A 21,504-nucleotide genomic window follows, 5' to 3' on the forward strand; every position below is an offset into this window, starting at 1 on the left:
TAAGAATCAGAACAAAACCTTCAGGACACTTCTCCTCTCCCTGCAACCTTTTATTTCCCACTGACAATGTAAAGAAACAAAATTTCAGTCAGATTACCACCTCTAAAATAGTCTTTCTTCAGTTCACTTAAGGAGAGAAGTCCCTCTTGTTAATGTTATGGAGACTTCTTCACAAGAAAACAGTTTTCTTGTGACTCCCTCAAAAGTAGCAGCCACCCAGAGAAATCTGCGATCGTGAAATCTCTCCCATTTTCTACAAGTTTTTCCCACAGCTATGTTTATGAACCATGTCAACTTATGGGGTACTGTTTTAAAGATGAGCTGTTCAAAGGCAAACATTCTCATTATCTATCTCTGAAATCATCTTCTTCCTAGGGGCTCAAGATCATCACGCTTCTCTCCTTCCCTGTTCAAACTTCTCATAAAATCACAGCTACTTTAACAGCTGCTTACTTTAGCATAGAAGCTTTTGCTCAATGGCTACAATTTAAACACTTTAATCTCCCCATACCTTCACGCATTATAGGGACAAAAAAGAGTCTTTCTCTATAGCTTTACAAGAGGATTTCAGACTCAAGATCAAAGCATCTCCTCATCCCTCCCATCTGAGATTTGACTCTTTTTTCACTAACCTCAGTGTCTTCATGTTGCTCCTTTACATGCTTACAGTTTGTTATTTTCTCTCACTCAAGAAAAAGCTGAAGCACTAAAAGAGTTAATACCTCGCCCGGAGCCTACAGACAGCCCCCAGCCAGGCTCAGTAGCTTACAGCAGGAACTGCAGCTAGGAGGAAGAGTGGAGAGGATCTCAACAGCCGAGCCAGAACTTAGCAGCAGCATGCGGGGGGAAGGGGAGGAAGGTGGCTTCTCCTTCCCCTGCCCAGTAATTGCAGGTAAACCTCCACAGTGGTAGAATCTTGGCCGAGCTGGCCCAGCCCAGCCTTGGCCCCCTGTCCTCCCCTCTCCCTGACCGACTGGGGGACCGATGTGGGGGCCTGGTGGGTTCCTGTGGCAGGGGCTTGTTACCTCTTTGTTACCCCCTTGTTACCTCTTTGCCAAACAGAAAAGAAAAAGAGAGTTCCCAAGTTTCTCTCATCTTTAACATGTGTTTTTCACAGAACCATGTCAAAAGCTTTGCATCACTCCCGTGAATACCTCCCATGCAAAACCACCACAAAGATTTTAATGCCAAACATTTATTCAATCTTATTTAAATAAAATGCCTATAGACATCTACAAACCAACAATTCTGAGCATGCTGTCTAATTATTACATGGCATGCTTGATGGCTGAAATGTCTAAATTCCTAGTTTTATATTAAGTGCCAGAAGCTTAGGAACATACTTAAGTACTTCTCTAAATTATAACTTTTTTTTTTCAGATAATCAGCAAATTATACTAGTCTAGGGTAAAACACGAAATATTATCATGTTCCTGTGATTAGAGACAGAGTATAAGAAATTAACTCAAAGTCTTTAATACAATATATTTCTCAGAATTACTTAGAGAAGATTAGTTCCATTTTACAAATGCTCGTTACTTATCTAGTATAGGTCAGGTTTTTAATCTGATTTTAAGAGGTGAAATTACATTTTATTCATTACAGAGATACCAGTTTTAATTTTTTAAACAACATTAATACTACTGCTAGCTATTTTCTGTAAGAGAAACTTCCAGCCTTCTGAGTAGTCATTTTGGCATACATATTTCCACAGTCTACTGAAAAACTGCATAGTAAGTATTTGGCCTCTCTTCACAAAAAATCAGTGAGATGCAGAGTTGTACTAGTATGACAGTACATGAGTTGTTATTTTATAAAAGCTGTGCATTAATAAGAACAGATAAATTTCTATTTCTTCCGTGGTAAAGAGCTTGGTTGTATTAGCATTGTGTGCTTTTTTCCTATTCACCCATATTATCTCACCTAGATTAAGTGCTGCAGTGCTTGGGCCATTTTCTTATTACTCTGAGAACAACGGTTAAAGAATTTCCCCTTCTTTGGCTTTTCAAGAGGTACACCCCAATCTTTCTGGCTCCCTGTCTCACCCCTTTCACTGAATTGAAGAAACCAGCATCTCAAACTATGCTTCTGCCCAGCCCTCCTACTCATCTGATCTGGGTTTCTATTCATGCAGACATCAGAATTAGCAACATATTTTTCAGAACCTGATAGAAAGCATCAATAATTTAGGATTTGACAGGTCACTCAGACATAATTCACTGGAATGCTTAATGTCTTTTTTTATAAGATCATAGTAGGTTAGCTATCCAGCAATATATCAGGCACCCAAGCATTTAAATTCATATAGAGCAAATCACAGTAAAAATATTATATGCACTGGCATTAACTAGAGAACAGAATACTTTAAAATATTTTACATGTAACCTGTATTTTACAACTCTCTGTTATGCCCATGCATTATAGCAGATTACCAAGAGGAGTTCTGGAGTGTCCCTCAATGGAGATATTCAAGCATATCTGGACACAGTCCTGTGCCATGTGCTCTAGCATGACTGTGCTTGAGTAGAGAGGTTGGACCAGATGACTCACTGTGATCCCTTCCAGCCTGACCCATCCTGTCGTTCCATGATTCTGTGATTCTGTGCTATTAAATAAAGAAACCAATCAAAAGCTTATATTAGCTCTAGGCCTATTGTATTAAGCTAGTGCTTCATGTCAGTTAGAAGAAATAAATCTATTTTCTTCCTCCTCCCTTCTAATAGAAATTAACTTCTTAATGATGCTTATCAGTTTCCATAGGAAAATATCAGCAAAGTGTTTATAGCTGTGATAAATTGTCAGCCTTACTACAGAGTTGCATTCAGTTGGTAGAGAATTGTTAAGGCTGGTTGAACAAAATATGAGCTGGGCCTCTTGCTGATCTTGCACCTGCTGGAGCAAGGCTGACACCTGAAGGGTGTCTGGGGTGAAGCAGAGGCCTCACAATCCAATGATGAGCCATCAGACTGTCTCCTCCTTTGCTATGTAAAACAAGCCTTGCTCTGAATTTGGTCTTCAAGGTGATAAGGATGAGTACAAAGACTCTCTGGTGAAGGTCAGACAGCCTTTAAGGTCACATTGGTGGGTGGAAGGGGACAAAGTGTTTATTTTATATTTGTATCAACTATAAATTTTCACCAAAATCACCATGACTCTCATTAAGCCCCAATAGCATATTACCATCCCTAAGAACGCAAATGAGGTGGAATCAGAAACTAAGTCCAGATGTAACAAGCACCTCTGATTTCTGAGGAGCAGCTGGAATGAAGGATCTTTATCTTCTGCCAAATTTCTGTACCTTTAATGCAACCCTGGCTAACAGAACTATGTCTAATTCCTATAATAGCAGGAACGTTTATCTGTTTCTCTCAAAAACACTATTTGAAAATACATGCATGAAAAGTCCTCATTGTTACTTGAACTTAGACAATATAATAAATTATTTAGATCTAGAATTCTTTTTGATTAAGAGAAGTCATGCTTCATTTCAGTCTAGCTACTTGCACAGAAACTGTAAGTGTGACAGAATCGTGATTTAGTAAACAAGATTCCAGTTCATACTGTAGTCACATGAGACTGCCAGTCAGGCATGTAGTGTGGATAAATTCAGACTTAGTTGCTTTCCAGAGTGATTAAGGAAATTGGCTAAAAATATATGGCAAATCTAAAGAGTATCAGGAAAACAAGTCTTTGGTCTTCTGGCACAATGTAATTTCTTCCTCACCTCCTGAAAAACAGGAAATGAAAACATAGTAAAAGTTTTAAATATCATTCATGATTCATTTAAATATCAGCATGAACATAAGAAATATTAATTCTGGTGAGAGAAATTTGTTGTTCTGTTGTATTCTGGATTTTACATTGTTCAATAACTTACTGCACTGTCAAAGAATAGATTTTCTTTTTACTTAACAGTATTCCAAAAACTTATTTCAGGGGAAGAAGGTATACAGAACAGATGAATTTCCAACTAGTGCTTTAGGTGTCAGTTCATAAATGCCTTGTCTCACTTTCTGCTAAATATGGTCAAAAGTTTCTCTGTTAAAAAAAAACCAAACAAACCCACATAGTTTTACCAAAAAAATCCCCAAAAAACCCAAATAAACCAAAAACAACCACCAACCAACCAATCAACCAAAACACAAAAAAAAAAAAAAACCACCAAAACCAAGCAAAACAAAACAAAACAAAACAACTAAACAGACAAACAAACAAAAAACCCCAAACAAATTATTTTTTTTAGAATCAAGTAGCTTCTCTGCAAATTTTTTTTTCACATATTGCTGCTCCATTGAGTGTAGAAATAAATAAAGCCTGGGGAGATCTGGCTTAATATTCATATATGTGTAATATTTCCAGGTTCTTCGTTGAGTTACCCTGTGACTTCCAGAACCTGATGAACTATTCTCAATGAGTTCTCTGTCACTCAGAATGCCCACCTAGTCTAGGCAAGCAACGGCCAACCCCTGGATTCCACACCAATATCTGACAATATTTCTGTGATGTTGGGTTTTAGCCAGATGTGTTGCTGTTACATGTTAGACTTACACTGGAGGTACTGATTTCTTTCCTTTCCCTTCCATCTCCTAAAAGACCTAGAGGAGTTCAACTAATTGGTACAGCTATTTTTCCATCAAATTCCATTGAAATTATCTCAAGAGAGTCAAATAGGGAGGAATTACATGAATTATAATTTTTCTTAGCCTCACATTCTTAAGAAATAAACTTTCTTTCACAGATGAGTTTGCATGCTCAACAATTGCCTAAACAGTACAGTGTCTGATTTCCTGCTAGTATGCTACTACCAGGCACAGAAGTTTGAATTGAGAGGGCTCAGAGTTCATTTCATTTCCATATTCAAAGATTCATTAAAATTAGTCACTAAATCTTCAGAAAAGGAACATGACGTTTTCTGCATATTTAAAGCCTCCAGGGATGGCAGACAGAAGTATAGATTTTTTTTCCTGTTTTACTGGACTAATTCCTAAAGGATAATTACTAATATTACATTTACCAGTATGTGCAGTGACAATCTACCTTTAAAAAGAGCTACTTGAACATTTCTTTGCCTAAAGAAAAAGCAGCAAGTTTTAAAATTAGTAGCATAGTCTACCGAGACTCAAGTGACAGATTCAAACCTTGAGAATGTCATGCACAGTTAGACTGTGACAGCGCAAGATACTTTCACTGGCAGAAAGTGAAACAGGGCAGCCTCCTGTCAGAGAGGAAAGAGAAAATTTGTTCTAGAAGTCACAAGGGAATCAGAGTAACAAAGTAGCAATGGGAACACTGCATGGGTAATAAAAATCTGTTTTAGGGAAAGAAGGAAGGGGCATAATATATGTACTGCATGTACATGCAGGAACACAGGAACACCAAAGTAATTACACAGTACAATATCTATGCAAGTTTCTCTCTTTTTTTTTTTTTTTTTTTTTTTTTTTTTTAATTTTGAAATTAACCTACAGAATAAATTATCTTTCCAATTTGTTTTAAAACACTGCTGAGCAGAAGAACCTCTCCACCTGTTTCCTACAGATATGTTGGTCTTGCATAGCCTGGTTTTTGGTAGTGGGGGGCCACAGAGGTGGCTCCTGTGAGAAGCTGCTGGAAGCTTCCAACATGTCCCACAGAGCCAATCCCTGATGGCTCCGAAGATGGACATGCTGCTGGCCAAGGCTGGGCCAATTAGAGAGGTTGGTAACACCACTGTGATAACAAATTTAAGAAGAAAATCAAAATAAAGGGGGACACATTTTTTTTTCTGGTCAGAGAAGAGGAGGAGGTGAGAACATGTGAGGGAAACCACAAGGAGACACCAAGGTCAGTGGAGAAGGAGGGGAAGGAGGTGCTCCAGGCACCAGAGCTGAGATTCCTCTGCAGGACATGGTGAGACCATGGTGAAACAGCTGTGCCCTTGCAGCCCATGGGGATCCACAGGGGATGCAGAGATCCACTCGCAGCCTGTGGGGGAGGTGCCCATGCCAGAGCAAAAGGATGCCTGGAGGAGGCTGTGATCCAGTGAGGGTGGACAGAGGAGGCCCTGCTTCCAAGTTGGAGCAGCCTATTTTGGAGGACTGCACCACATGGAAAGAGAGAGACCCACGTTGCAACAGTTTTGGGAGGATTGCAGCTCGTGAGACTGAAGCCATGCTGGAGAAGTTCACGGAGAACTGTCTCCCATGGGAGGGACCCCACGGTCTCACAGGGGAAGGACTCCTCTCCCGGAGCAGTGGAAGAAAACCCCAGGTGATAAACTGACCAAACCCTCATGCCCTCTCGCCCTGCACTGTTGGCAGGCAGGAGGGAGGGGTTGGGGGAAGAAAAAGTCTTTCAAGTGCTTGTTTTACTTCTCATTATCCTCCTCTCTTTTTGTCACTAATAAATTCACTTTGTACCTCTAAACCAAGCCTTTTTGTTTTGCTCTTGGAGTGTTTCATACTGGTTCTTATCTCAGCTCATGAACTCCCCACCTTTGCCCAGCTGTGGCAGGGGAGGATGAGTGGCTTTCACGGGTGCTTGGCGTTTGGCCAGTGTCAAACCATGACAACGGGTCAGCATTATTCTTTCATGATATTTGGGTGGTCAGAACCAGTTTTTGTAACTCATTGAGCCTTTAAGCAATATTCAAATAGCTCACTGCTGAAATGCAACAAGCAAGGCAGGGCAGCTGCTCCTCCTGTTGGACAATCCTTTTTTGCCAACATTTTGAGTTATGGCATCTTCTAAACTGAGAGACCACCAACCCTACCAGGTAACCAAACAGTGAAAGATGCCAAATAGTTTTTCATTGCTAACAATGGTAACAAATATTCAAACCCTTAAGAAATATTTCAGATTATGACCCTCTATGTGCCTACTTTATACCTGTTATATAGTAAGATGGGTGCTCAAAACCAAAAGGGATCTCTGATTTGACAGTCAGATGTGATGAGGTATGCTTCATCACATATGTATGTGATGAAATATTATTTACCAAGATGCTCAACTAAATATACATGGTCAGGGCACATTTCTCTAAATACTACTTTTCAGTATAGGTTCTTACAATTTTTCTGTGATAATAGTTGATCCACATTGACACTGGCAAATCCTACTAAGCATCCTTGTAACTTTTACAGGCCTTAGAGAAATTCTACACAGCCCAGAATCAGAAAACTTTACAACCACTACATAATGAAAACGTAATTACTCAGTGAATGTACATAAGTTTTTTTCCTGCAAAAAGACACAGAGATGAAAGTCTTTGATTCCACACATGCTGGCGCAGTTAAACATTTTCAGATTATAATGCACTTCAAAAATATATTCTGACTCTAGTACATGGGTAAACAGACATGAAACAATTTTTGTCACATCTATTTTTTAACTTGCCTATTTTTCCTCTGTGTCTTACTTCAGATTTTGTTTTTATTTATTAATATTTTTACTACTAACAATATTAATAACATTATTGTTATTGTTATTATTAATAATATTATTGTTATTGTTATTATTGTTATTGTTATTATGAATAAGTCTTAATCATAAAGAAAAAAAATTGTTTATTTTGATAACAGCAATGTAACTATTTTAATGACATGATTATTTATTCTTTAAAACTTACATGAAAGTTGTATTGGATAAAGAGTAAAAATTTCCTTCTTACATCTACCAAGTGCCATGTGATTGCAAAATGATTGCTTATTTCTGTATTTTGTAAGCTATTTTACTAGGATTTTCCCCACCTACCCTTTTCTTTAATTAAAATATTTGCAATAAAATGGCTACATTTACAGATTCATTGGAAATATTTGACCCTTATGTATATGCAAACTGAAATCTGCAGCCACTGAAAGCATTTAATATTTATAAAACTCCTTACTGCTAAGAAGGGCTGTAAGTCCTTGCAATCTATACATAAACCAATACATCATCAGTGACATTCAACCACCTCCAAACAGCCTGAGCATTAGTTGATGCATAGAAAATTATGCACAGTTGGAGACATGAGAGAGTTATGGCCAAGGACTGTGGGACAACACAGTGAGTGGTCACATTAAACACTATGGGCCCTTTGGCATCTGGAAAGAATTTGTTTGTCAAGGTCTGACAATACACCACACTGTATTAGTTCCCAAGATCAATGGCAGTGTCTCTTCACAATTTCAGCAGAGTTGATTGAGACATTCTGGGAAAGCAGTATAGCTCGCAAGATGTTGAGACAAGTGAAGCATAAGTTAATAGAGTAAGGGTGAAAAACGTGCTGATATATGTGTCAATTTAAATGGATCAATCTGTCAGGCTCTGGAGACAAAGAGAAAGCTTCAGTCATTGCTGGTGTTACAGAACAATAGATGATAACTTCTATGCCACAAGAAGTTCTAGAGCCAGTACTGACAAAAAACATGGAGAGATTGTGAAAAATTATTTTCTACAGCTGTATTTGAAGGGAGGCTAAAGACAGATAAATTGGGATATCATAAGCATCCAAACTTTCAAAATCAAGACACCAATTTAAACACCTGACTAACAGCATTTACACTGAAATTTTTATCAAAAGCATTAGTACTTGTAAGAAATATGTCTCTAGCAGGCCATCAACAAACATGCTCATGTTTGTGCATTACAATTGCAGAGGTTACACTTCAGTTTGTTTCACTACACAAAATGTGACCTGCATTTACCTTGAAATGTCCTCCAACAGCATTTACAGAACATTGTAGGAGCTGCCCCCAACTTGGTCTGTTCCAGCATTCAAAATGTACTTAACTGGTGAATCTTATTCTACACTGTCTACCACTGTTCCCTGAACAAACATTTTCAAGACTTTCAGCAGCAGGAGTTATTCTTGTCTCTTTGACAAACATAGTTCCATCAAATCTAGTGAAGGAAACAGGAGGATCTGTTGCTCCTGGGAGTGGTAAGCTACACTTCTGCTCCATCTACATTCCTCATACCTCATGGTATACTTCCACCACTTTGTGCTTATGCCTGTGCCCTATCTGTCACCACAGGCCCCCAACTCGGCAATAATTAGCATTGACTCTATGATTGCAGAAGGCTGATCAATTGCTTTATTATATCATCTTATACTATATCATACTATACTTATTAAGAAACTCAGTAACCCTTACAGCCAGTCCGATACAGCTTTGGCCTAATTGGTCAATCCATCCAAACACCATCCAGTGTCCAATTAAGAAATCACCCTTTGGTAAACAAATCTCCATGACACATTCCACATGTGCATAACAGCAGGTGCAACAAGTAGAGATAAGAATTGTTTCTCATTCTTTCCTCTGATTTTCTCACAGCCTTCCCTGGGAAAATGCCTGGGAAAGTCTGTGCCTGCTCTCTGTGGCCAGAGAGCTGCTGCCACACTTATCAAAGCCATCTGTAAGGAAATTTAATTCATTAAGATGAGAGAAAGTTAAGAGATCCACAATAAGAAAAAAGAAAGAGGCTCTTGCCAATTAAGTGAATTATCCACTCTAAACGCTTAAAGTGTTTGATAAATAACAAACTGGAAAGATTCCCCAGCATAGGATGAAGAGGAGAAGAAAGAATTGTGAGATGGTTTGACAAAGTAATGTGCTCAAAGATGTTTTAGCACAAAGTAGACAGGCAACTGAGAACCAGAAAGCTCCAGACTAGTACAATGAAGAGGTAGGATTGCATGGTCAGGAGCAGGGAATAAAAAGCAAAGAGGCAGGGAAAGACTATGGAAAAAAGCTGGCAGAAAGACTAGCATACTTCAGAAACTGCAAAATCACAGAATGACTCACAAATAAACTCAAGACCATTCTGTCCACCTCCACACTAGCCAGGCACAAGTCAGCTTCACTCCAAAAGCTGTTTCATCATTTTATCCTCCCCACTAGGATTTTTCAGCTGCAGCACAGCATAGCTGCAACTGACACAACTTTCCTTGTACTTTCGAAGTACAATCAGAAAACTCTTACTCATCTTGGAAACACAATGTTAGGTACAGTTTTGAATACCTCTGCCAAAGACATTTAACATTCAGAGGCTATTAAGCAGGAAAAATGCCTTTGTCAGCCAATGGACAAAGCTGAAGAAAATATGAACTGAAAAATCTTTTCTTCAAGAGACTTAGGTGTCTGCATTAGACATACACAGTAAAGCTAATTAATTCACTGTCACACTGTTTTTATTGGAAACTAAAAACTTAAAAAATACAAAGGGTAAACAAAAGCACTAGTACTATTGAATTAGTTTCCTTCTTTCCTTGTTTCTCAGTTTAATCACCTTTTGTGTTTTGTGCTGATGCCAATGCTTTGCATACTGCTAATACAGTTACAGGATTAGGCCCTTTAGACAGCTTGATATCAAGTATTACAAAATAGTGAAAACTTAAGTACATTGAGTCCTTCTACTGCTCATGTATAGAACTGTTCCCACCAAGGCCATGATCTTTAAATACCTGTTTTCTGTCCAAATCTATTTCAGTTTTATAGAGAAAACATATACATTTAAGTATTTTTTAATTAAAATGTACTAAAGATACACATTTATGTTATTTCTAATTTGCTCCTTTAATAAATTTCAACCTTTATGAAAATCACGTCTTTGTATTATTCTATTCTACTAGTGCATTGATTCTAACTGAGGAACACTGTGGTGTTGCATTCTTGTCCCTGGTCACAGGCAGCTAGGGAGCCCGGCTAGGCTCTGCGTTTCATCCGGGAGACTGAGCCTGCTGCATGTTCGGAGGCTCTAGTGCTGAGCCTCCACGTGGGTTTACTGCATTCTGTAGCTGACGCTGAGAGGAGACAAAGGGACAAAGGAAGGCACACCTTGTCCTGCGTGGCTGGAGAAAGTTTATTCCCGCGTGGCTGCCATGGTGGCTGCAGTGGTGTCTCTGAGCGTGTATGGTCAAGATGGCGGCAAGACAAAGGAAGCATGGGGTTAAATAGGGGGTGGGCAGACAGGGGTGGAAGCCCCCCTCGCCCAATGGGGACAGGCAACAGGGGAGTGACGTGGACCACGGCAACCAACGGGAACATAACAGGGGTGGGTACAGGGTTCCGGGACGAATAGGAAAATGGGGATGGGGTAACTAACACAGAAGTTTCAGGAATGAACAGGGGTGACTACAAGACTGACATGGGAGAGCTCCTATGGCAGACAAACTGGAGCAGACCATTGTGAGGGGAAAATGGGAGTACATAGAACCAGCTAACAAACATTTATTAAAACCCCTAACTGAACCAACCTGGGATGCAACAGAACACTTGTGATAGTAAAAGGTTTCTAAAATCATGGGAATTTGGGAGTTGAGCTTCACAGGACCTGGGAAAATGTTATGGGTAGGCCCTGGAAAAATGTTAGGCCTTGTCTTCGCTAGATCATGTGAAATTGCACCTTTGTAATTATTGTATGATAAATGATATGATTGTTAAATGTAATGCTTGCTTAGTAATTAGATATAATTATTGTTTGATTGTAACAAGAATCATGAGAACTATGTTTGGGGGGTTTGGAGGGGATCATGAGAAATCCATGCTTGGATGAAATCAATGTATACAATAGAACAATATAAACTTAATAATTAATATGTAGTTATATAACGATAGAATATAAAACATGTTCAGCTCAAAACCATGTCAGAGTCAGATTTGGGTCTGAAACCCCTGACTTCCAGAGCTCTTCAAATAAAAGCACCTTCATATAATTATATTCCATGAATATGTGTTCCTGAATGCTAACACTTGCACTTTTAGGAGTCAGTGATCCACACGAAGTTAACCTGAGCAGGGTCAGGCCTGTGCTGTGCTGCCTGTGCAGCATGGGTTTGGACTCTGTGATGGTGCACAATCCTTGTCTGCAAGACAAAGCTGGCCAGCTCATTTTACACAAGGAGCCTGAAGGCACATCCCACTTGGAACCTGCAATTATACTGCCACCTGGCCTCGTCTTTATCTAACCGTGCAGCAGGAAGTCCTATGAGAGCACCCTTTAGAAACAGAATTGTTTTCTTGTGATCTTGTTTTCAGGATAGCTCAGATGACTAAAAGGATCAGTTTTTCTCCATGGACAACACCTGCCCTTCAAACCACTGTGGTAAAAATCCATTTAGGCTCCAAATGATGCTGCATCAATCTGGGGTGCCCAGCATCTGAAGAGATGAAACACTTTCTATCTGTATTTCTCTTCTCATTCTTTCTTATTAAAGCAGTTAAATTATTAAGCCATTTGTCATTAAGCTTTCCCTATTGAGAAATAGAAAGAGCCCTGCACCAGCACTCTTGCTCACTCATTTTCAGCACCAGCACTGCCACCATCCCCTGCCACAGTGACACTCACCTCATGGCTTATCTCTAGAGTTTTAAACCTATAACGTTTTACAAGCAGTTTAAAAGTAACACAAATAAGTGAGGAAGAAAGACTTCTATTTTACATACTTGGCAGAATAGAGGTGGCTTCTCCCAGAAAGTTGCTGTTATAAAGAGAGGCATAACCCACATAATAATATCCTCATATCTGAGTTTTTATCTCTGTCATCCAAGGAAGTTTGTGAAAACATTGCAGATTGTAAACTTTGTGTTGTCTTTATTTGTTAGCATTAGGCAACTATATATAGTCAAAAACTGTGGTGATAGTGATAGCTTGATGTCTAGAAATTGTCTTATTGTGGAACATTTCAGCATGTTTTTTGAGACAGTACAAACACACTGCAAAATTATGATCTTCAGTATTTTGTCAGGTCAGAAGATGTATTTAAGTGCCCAACATAATTCACAGAAACAAAAGATGCTAGCATGGTCCCAGGTTATAAACTTTATGAGTTACCTTTCATTTAGTGACTAGTGTCATCTATTCTCCAACTGACTTGCTAGAAATCTTTAAGAATAAAATGCCACAAGATTTAAAAGATTTAGTTTAGTGACATCTCATGATATTTTAAAAACTTCTGCAACAACCTTTTTTTTTTGTGTGTATATATGTGTTTAACAGGAAGGAACTTACAGATCCATGTGATGGAAGCTTTTAGAAGACTGGTACATCCTATCAGTTTTACACTTACAATAGAAAATTACTATATAAATTTATTATCAATACGCTTCATCCTAATGTTTGTTTCTTATACATTGTCAACACTTTCTGTACAAAACTTTTTATGTTTGACACCTAGAATATAAATTAGCTGTGAGGATACAAAGACCACAGAGCTGACACTGTATAGTTAGCAATGACAGATGCTGTCTTGGGTGGCCTCGACTGCAGAAGTCAAGGTGATCAAACTTGAGATCTTTTCAGTAAAAGAAGTTTGAACTGAAACAGGCTTGTCTTCTTTTTTCTTCATTCTCATGCACAATGTTTTTATGCTGCTTACCTACCTACCCCTCTCCCAGACAGGCTTCCAATGCTGCTTATCTTGTTTGTAGTTTTGTCAACCATTCTTATTTTTATATTCAGCAAAATATTCTTCCCATTTCACTTATGTTTATCTTGTTATCCATTTACTGAATTTTTAATTTTTACTGCACTTTACTCATGTTCAGATGCAGCAATGTATGTAAAATACTTATACACTGGTATGCTTATGTCATTGCAACAGACAGTAAAAGCCCTAAGCTTTGTTCTCCATTTTATTTATTTGAAAAAAAATTAAGAATTGTAATTCCAGTTTGTGAGGAGGCAAAAATTCCTGTGAACATATCCTCCTTTTCATGTGCATTAGGTGACAGGCACAATTAGCCTGACTTTTTCTGTTTTATAGCCCAGTTGAGTTCATCAATAGCTAAACAATTTTATTCTGAGCAGTAATCAAGTAACAGCTCTTCCCTGACTAGACTTATATTTCTAATACCAAATATAAGACTTTGTGCAAGTGACTGGGAGGTGTAGGTGTTTTTTCATTCTGTATGAGTTTGAGTTTCACTGAAAAGGCTGAGCATTCAGAACTTCTAAGAAGTTCTAAGCAGAAATAGACACTGGGGTGAGAAGTGGAGTTCTAGAATGGGAAGAGTAAGAAGAACAATTTCTTTTCAAAGAGGGCCTAAATAGCAAACCTGAGTTCATTTTTCCTATGCATTAGGTCATTGTGAATTAATGATGAAGAAAACCAGAACAGTACTTTTGCTCCCTCCCCTGTTCAGTTAGTAGACAGAAATTAAATTCTTATCAAATGCATGAAAAGTGAATACACAGACTTTCTACATGCAATGTTAGTTTAAATAAATTCACATAATTTGTCAGACTCAAAAGTGAACTTATCTGATAAACTCATTTGCACTGTATCCAAACAATCATTTCCACAGAGCACAAAAAAAGACCAAACTAAAGGGAAAACCAAAGAAATTTGTTAAAAGACAAAAATATTCCTTAAGATTGTGCAAGTTCACTGTCATATAGATGTGCTCCTGAAAATAAAGACATTTCTTTTAAAATTCTTATTTTAAAATATACATAGAAGAAGACCATTTCAGAAAGTGGAGTGTTGCATTTGCCACAGAAACAAATGAAAACAAATACTGGAGACACACTTGTTCTGTTATTTTTGAAACAGGAGGACAATGACAGAATGAAAAAGAAGCAGTAAAATCTAAAAGTGCTTCTTGGCAGCCAAGTAATTCGATTTCAGGCAGACTCCATGGAGGATGTGCTGCAGAGGTAGCTGTCTCCAGGAATGTCCAAGAAGAGCAAGTGCATTCTCCTCCAAGGACCTGTCATTTCATAACCTAAAAAACTAAGAAACTGACCACCAAGTCTGTGAGTGAACATAAAGCCAAACATAGGGAGTGGAAAGTCCAAAATATTCAATAATAATGTTCAGAAATCTGCATCTTGCAAGAAAAGGTATTCCTGAACAATAGAACTCATGACAGAGCAATTCCAAAAATGCTAAGTAGGATTTTATAAACAAGGTTTTAGTCAAGATTTCCTTATTTCAAAATTAGTTTTAGAATTCTCAGTTTAATAGTAGCATACCAAAATAGAATTAAAAAAAAAAATAAAGTTCTATTATTTCAATCATAGCTACTGGAAAAGCACTGATAAAACACTACAAACAGTGATTTTGAGATATTTCTAATTTTGCATTATTTTAATGCTCAGTATTTATACAGTAGAGAGACACCAATAACTAAAAAGTTTACGCTAGCTCAATTCTGAAGACAAAGTCTGTATTTAAAAAAAAATCCATTTCACTGTTAATCTTTGATTTTATATTACTGATAGCATCAAAACAGGAAACATTACTGCTGTCAATTAAATTGTTTGGTACATAGAATTAAACATGTACCTTTCCAGAGCTCAGACTGAGATCTTGTCTGAAACAGCCTTTTTGTGCAGATATAAACTCCTGCACTAAAGAATAAAAATATTTTTTCAAAAGTATTATATTTTCCTTCCTCCATGACCTTTTTTTTTTTTTTTGTAGTGTGAGATATCAGCTGAGTTTGAGAGAAGAAAAGTGCTTTGTTGGCATGTTTTTGTGCTGTGCTAATGACAAGCAAATTTTATTCTTTTGTCCTAAGTAAACTCATCAGTGTGTGAAAGGTCTGTATCATGGAATTACCTTCACTTTGCTTCTGGGTGCACTGTTGTAAAGATCAGTGTTAGTTATATGATGTCAGTGAGGCTGCAGCTCAGTATAAATATGTCTTTTCATTACTTGTCATTGAATCATGTATACCAGGGAGATGAACAGAAGAAGGAAAAAGGCTTTTGACTCAGATAAAACTGAATACATTACTTAAGTAGTGCAATGAAACATGTATTTTATTTCATTGATCTAGACATTAGAAGCATGATTATTAAGGTGTCTGGCAGGAACTTAAGTTAACAATTGAAATCATTGCTGTCTTTACAATGTCAGTGGATAAAAAGTATCTGTCTTAAATATTTCCAATAAATATATTCATAAGAGCTATATACTCAGACATTTTCTAAACCAAAGACAGTGGTGTTATCCTCAGATGGCAACTAAGCATGACCCAGACATTTGCATTCTTTCCCCTGGTGGTGTGGGGGAAAAAAATCTAAATGGTAAAACATAGTAAACTTGTGGGTTGAGATAAAGACAGTTTGAGAAGGAAAGTAAAAACCTCACACAGAAGCAAAGCAAAACAAGGAATTAATTCACTGCTTCCCCTGGGCAGACAGGTGTTCAGCCATTCCTAGGAAAGTAGGGCTCCATCACATGTAATAATTAATTTGGAAGGCAAAAACCATCAATTCAAACATTCCCAACTTCTGCCTTCTCTTCTCAGCTTTTATTGGTGAATCAACAGCATATGGTCTGGAATACCCCTTTGGTCAGTCAATATCATCTGTCCCAGTTGTGTCCCCTCCCAACTCTTTGTGTGTTGATGGTGTGAGAAGTAGAACAGGCCTTGAATTTGTGTAAACAGTGCTCATTAACAATGAAAACATCACTTTAGTATCAACACTCTCTTAACCACAAATCCAAGACTCAGTCCCATAGTGTAACAAAAATTAACTCTACCCCAGCCAAAACCAGAATAGATCAAGAAGAGAAAGCTTACCTAAAGATGTACAGAAAACCAGTGTTGGGAAGAAAGAGATAAGACTGGAAGATTTTGTGAGGCGGAGTGAATAGTTTCACTCAATTGACCTTGCAGCTGAGAACGCTAAGAAATTCCGGTGTGGGAAAACTCCATTTTTATACCTAATGTTGTTCATCCTCTGCCTGCTTTGAGAAGTTGACTTCTTGTGGAGAGATAACGCACTCACAGACACCCACATAGCACTCTTTTGTTAGAGTGTGGCAGGCAGCAATGTCCCCCGCCCCACCACCACCCCTGCCACTTTCAATAGGATGAGCTGAGCCTAATAGAGCCCATGTCCCTGTGTGTCTCTGCTGCCTGGTGTTGTCAGCAAGGTCATGAAATAAATCTACTCTGCATTTTGGCTGTGGTTTGATGGTTGCCCTTGCTTACCCTGCATGTGTTGATACACACAACCAGATAAATTCTTACTCTAATCACAGTTTAATACTAAAATTAAGATGCCATAAAAGACAATCTCACAAATAAGCAAGTACTTACCCTTCCTATTTTGCCACTTGATAGAAGGATCACAGAGGACTAATAGTATTCAGGGTGAAACATCTGCATAACAAGGAAACATCTATACTACTTTTCATCTGTCATTGATTTAAACTCTTCATAAAGGACATATACATTTCAAAGGTAAGCATATCAATAGCATTAACAAATTCTAAGTGGAAAGAATTTTGCACTTACTCTTCTAGTTAAGCATATGTGTGCATCTTGGTCATTTTTTGTCCTGGTAACAACCACTATTCCAATTGATAAATCCAAACTTGACCAAAAGTTTGGATTTACTTACATGAAAAGATGCTATCCTTCCCTTAACTTTCAAGGATTTAATTCTTTATACCATTAGCACCAGTCCATCAGTCCTATTTGGATTTTGCTTCAGGCAATTAGCTTTCATCATTAGCCCAAACTGTGATTTAATCAGATGAAACCAACTGTTCAGATTGAACACAAGCAGGGTGTTCTGGGCCACAACCATTAATTCTGAGCAATGACAATGAGCAGAGCCTGTGAGAACTGTTCAGGAAAACATCCATCCCTGCAGCTCAGCACTCTGCTGTTACTGTCTCTACTACACTTACTTTGATCAAACAGAAGTCTTCTGGAACTCTGGCTCCAAATTTAAGCCTTTTATCCAGTCAAGAAATATTACCATATTCATAATAATTTACGGACTAAGCTACTATTCAGGTCACATTAGAAATGAGCTTAGAACTGAGACTATGATCATGAGCAGAATTCAGTGTCAAGACAGGCTTAGTAGAAAGTGTGTTTGTTATGAATTCTCATTAAGCTGAACAAAGACATCAGTCCTCATGTCAGGGAACTCTTAGGCTTTGACTGCAGCAATCAGCCCACTATTTAGTCTTAAAAATGTTGGCTTAACAAATCCTTATCTTTTACAACACCCTCTAACATGCTCCCAATCCTTAAAGCAAACTTCAGTACAGAGTACAGGGTAAGAATGTGATAGCTGCACTTTGCCAAGACAACTCAAGGGAGGAGAAAAATAAAGATGGAAAAGAGAGAAAGAGAAGAAAGAAGCTCACCAGTCCTTAGATAATGCATTGATCCAGCTGTATGGATGGTCCAGATTTGTGGTCAACAGGTTTGGGGGGAGGAAAGGAGTGAGAAAGGGACTGATCCACTTCCTTTTTTTAGTTTACCTGGTGCATGCCTTCTAAGTAAAATAGGTTTTTCACACCATGCATGTTTGTTCATGCACAGACAGCCCTTAAGATGTCTCCAGGAAGTGAGTCAGATGGGGGAGGGAGTTGATGCAGGCACACTGAGCACAAGACTCAAAGCAGAAATAGAAACTGGCTCAGAACAGTGATGCTCCATCTCCTCAGGACTCTTTCTTCCATTAATCCTTTTCTGTCTCAATAGGCAGAACATTTGAGACAAAACCTGTTTATATACTTATGCCTGATCCTCCACATATGGGCCGAGGCACAACTTTATCAGTGATTTTTCACTTTTTGGGGGATAAAGTCCTGTGGAAGTATTTTCATGATTTGGACAGTTTTGTCAACACCACAATGCCAAATGTGGCCCCATAAAATGGACAAACTGATGCAACTATTTGTCACTTGAGATCATATTTTGATTGCAAGGCCATTGTATAAAAAAAATGGAAATGACAAAGAAAGAAGCTAGAAAATAAAGAATGCCTGGTAAACAATGAAAAGCACAAATTCACAGAAAGCACAAAAACTTGGTATGGCTATGCTGCAATTAAGGATAAATGAAATATGGTTGAACTACAGAAATTACAGGAAAAATACAAAAATCATTACTTTCATATACCTTTACTTTGCTTTTCTGACATCTTTTTCCCTTCCAGTTAGATTTTTATGGAGTAGTTTCTTATAATCCCAGTGTGGGGCAGCAAAAGTCAGAAAACTGAATCTAGCCTCTCAATGAAAATTTCAGCAGGAAAGTGTGTTTTAAGTACATACAGCCTACAGTACAAACTTCCAGATTTCCTGAGTACCAGAAACATGTTACAGAAGAAGCAATTGAGACTTGTACACAAAATTTAAGAAACTGAAATACTCACAGTAAAAATGTTGCTAAGTTTAAGTCTCTTCTGATATATATGTTGTTGAAAGATATTTTTAATAATTCATTAGTTCAGCTTTTAGTGTATTAGATTTTATTAATAATTTCTTGTTCTATTCCAGGTTGTGTTCAGATTAGGGGTTCTGATATGTATTAGTTAGCTGGTTCTGTGTACCCCTTTGTACACCCCTGTTCCCTCCATGATGTTTTGCTCCAGGCTGCCTGCCATTGGAGCTTCCCCAGGTCACTCCTGTAACCACCCCCTGTCCCTTCCTGAAACTTCCCTGTCAGTTACCCCATCCCCACGTCCCCATTCGTCCCAGAGCCCCATGTCCGCCCCTGTCACATTCCCAGTGGTCACTGTGGTCCACATCACGGTGCCTGTCCCCATTGGGCGGGAGGGCTTCTGCCCTCCTCGTCCTGCCCCCTATAAAATCCCGTGCCTCCCCAGTCCCAGTGTCATTTTCGTCCATGCGGTGCTGGGAGCGAGTTGCGTTTCTCTGTCGCAGCTCTACGCAACAATAAAAGCTCTCCAGCAGATCACGCGGACCGAGTGGACAATTCCTTCACCTCTCTGTCTCGCCCCTTGCGCACGGCAGCAATAACGTGGCCAGCCCTAAGCTGGTGTGCAGAACGCAGAAGTGCCTGGGAATCGCGGCAGCCCTGGTCCCGCTGAGAAGCGGTGCCTTAGCCGGGCTCTCTAGAGCTGCCTGGGACTGGGGAAAAACAAAGCAAAGCCTCAATTTCTCCCCCATGAAAACTCCTACATGGATTTGAAATTGTTGCTTCCTTTCTACAGCCATTTATTTTGAGTAGAATAAGCATTTTGTGAATATGTGCAATAAATAAAACAATTCTTTTAATTTCTGTCATAGTTTTCCAGAACACCAGTTCTATTCCTTAAGTGATTAAGATATTGAGTTATTTCAATGGAGGGGGAAAATAGATGGGAATTAAAGTAATTGTTTATATAATTTAATCTCACCCACAAAATAAACTGCCAAGTGTTTCAGGAGAGAAAAAGAAGAAAATCAGGATAAGGTATAGCATTGCACGAGCAGCCTAGAAAACAGGTGTATTCAATGCAAAATCTGTCTTATTTGTATATCTATTTCTTCAACTTGTCTAAATGTTCTACTGAAGGGAGAGATGTGTCCTACAGCAACATTGGAGAAAACAGCAGAAATCTACTATTAAAAAAACGCTAGAGCCCATATTCTTTTACAGAAGAGGCAATGTGAAAGACACAAAAAGGAAAAAATATTCCTATCACGGGGCAGGTTTGTTGAAAGGAAATGGCATCTGGAAAAAGTAATTATTAAGAATATGATAGTAAGGAAAAATTTCATTTCCTATCTTAGGTTTGGCAAGTGTGTTGAACAAGGAAATGTTGAACATATAAGAAAAATAAAAGTGAAAATGTCATGTTGGGTACCAAATATATTTGTTTAAATACAAAGTTTGTCTCAGATTACTGTAAATTAATGAGTTTTTTGCTCTTTCAAGTAATATGTATTTAAACACTCAGAAAAAAAATATTCTGATAAGCAGAGATCTGTTTGATATAGCTTGGGGCATTCTATCAGGTCCAGTCCTTGTCTCAAATACTCATACATACCTGTAGTGTGTTGATAATAGCAAAAATGCAAACTTTTTGAAAAAAAAAGTATTTTTGTTTTGGTCTGATTTTCTTTCCTATGTATTATTTAATGGACACAAAACAAAGCTATCAGCTCCAGCTGAGGTACACAAACACAGTAGGTTTAAATACCTCCCACTGAAATTAAAATGCAATCAATGTATCTGCTTATAGAGATATCTTGCTATTCACTGTTAATTGATAATAATTTAAACAAAGAACATAATATTGTGTCTTAAGAAATCTGCCTGAAAAAAACCAGCATTTTTTGGTACAGAAATCTTCAACAGACAGGTTGTAACAATTAATTTTGGGCATTTGCTAGCAACTATCACGCTTGCCTGAGAAAACTATGAAATGTCTGCCTTGGAAAGGATGATTTCTCCTTATGTCATGTGTGTTTTCTGACAAGGCATAAGTCAATATTGGTCAAGTAAGTCTCCTATAAACTCATGCAGACTATTCATCAACTGTATCAATCCCTAATGTTATTCTCCAAAGGTATATATTAACAAAATAAATGAACAGATGTACCTTATAAGCATTTCTGTGAGTACCATTGAATACCTGAGTATGAGTCACAGCCATGTTTCTATTTAAAAACCATTATTGTAATAGAATATTCTTAGCATCATTATAACATACAATCTCCAAAATTTCTACACTTTGCACTACATTACAGTTAGTGCAAAGAAATAAAATGCTATAAGGTAGTGAAGTGCCATATACAATAAGTAAATTACTGCAGCTGTACAACAAAAGTAAAGC

This window comes from Vidua macroura, chromosome 1 (genome assembly GCF_024509145.1).
Source record: "Vidua macroura isolate BioBank_ID:100142 chromosome 1, ASM2450914v1, whole genome shotgun sequence".
NCBI classification, from domain to species: Eukaryota; Metazoa; Chordata; class Aves; order Passeriformes; family Viduidae; genus Vidua; species Vidua macroura.